Genomic DNA, 1543 nt, shown 5'->3' on the forward strand with positions numbered 1-1543 from the left:
GTATCACGATATATTTGAACTGATTTCCTGTCATTACTGTCCAGAGGACTGACAAAACCATCAGACAGGAAATTAGCACATGAACTCTTGAGAGTGTCACCCACGTTACTGCTCAAAAGAGGAGCTTCATCATGAGAATTTAATTTACCCCTCAAAGCAGGTTCAGTTAACTCAGTTAAAGAATTCTGGGAACTCTCAAGAGTGGACACTAGACCAATTGACTGAATATTTAAAGACTCCTTTTTGTTCACATCACGCTGTCTCCTGAAACATCTCTCCGTAGTATGACCAAGCTTACTACAATAAGTATATTTACTTTTCTGAAATCTAGAGGTGAAGCTGGTATTTACTTCCTGAGAAACATCATCTTTGTTCTCTTTCCTGTTACCTGTACTCTGAGTAGAGGCAACGTACTTACTCTCAGCTTTCCCTTTTTCTTTAGAATATCTCTTGTGAGTGAGAACATATTCATCAGCTAAAACTGCAGCATCAGACAAATTATCTATTCTTTTCTCATCAAGATATAGGCTTACATCTTTACTAATACACCTTTTGAAATCCTCCAGCAAAATCATCTGCTTAAATTTACCAAAATCAGAATCCACATTCTTAGAATTTAACCACTGCTCCAACAAATCTTCTTTGATTTTTGCATACTCAACATGGGATTGCTTATCTTGCTTGTAAGTTGTCCTAAATTTTACTCTATAAGCTTCAGGAACAAGCTCATAGGCCTTATGAATCAAGCTCTTAACTACATCATAATTATCAGATTGATCCTGAGGCAAAGATGCATAAGTTACTTGAGCTTTACCGGTGAGAACATTTTGAAGGAGTACTGGCCAATACTCCTTAGGCCAATTAAAACCTGTAGCTACCCTCTCAAACAACTGAAAATACTTTGTTAAATCAGATTCATTAAAAGGAGGGACAAGTTTAACATTTTTAGCCACATCAAAATCATCAGAGCTAGATGATCCAGTTCCACCTTGTTTCATGCGATACTCATGGTCTGCCTGAATCCTAGCAATTTCAACTTGTGCCTCAGCCTCCCTAGCACGGGCCTCCTGCAGGGCTAGGTGTAACTTAGCTAATTCAATCTGCGTTTGCTCATTTGGAGGAGTTACATTAAACAAGCTTTCATTAATCATGTCAACAATCTGATCTTTAGAATGATGAGAGCGAACAACAATTCCCAATTGTTGAGCAACAAGCTTAAGTTCATTCTTTGTTCTGTTTTCTACATCACACACTGTTTGCACATTTGACAAAAAATCTTTGGCTTCATCAAGTGTAGAAATAGTAGCCATAATTAATAAGTAACAGTCACAAAATATCAAGCAATATCCTTATGATAATATCCTGAATATCCTGATGAGAGGTCGCCAAATTTATGTTACGGAACAGAGAAAGATAACGTACACTTTAAGTGAGAATGCTAAAAATCACTACTGTCCCGTAAAGTTCCAGGTTCAAAACAAAAGAGTTAGGTAAAATAACAAGTTAAAGTTTAATGCTCAAACTAACAACAAAACATTCAGGA

Source organism: Coenobita brevimanus, chromosome 7, assembly GCF_032717465.1.
Source record: "Coenobita brevimanus isolate Jiangsu-jjx chromosome 7, ASM3271746v2, whole genome shotgun sequence".
Taxonomy (NCBI): Eukaryota; Metazoa; Arthropoda; class Malacostraca; order Decapoda; family Coenobitidae; genus Coenobita; species Coenobita brevimanus.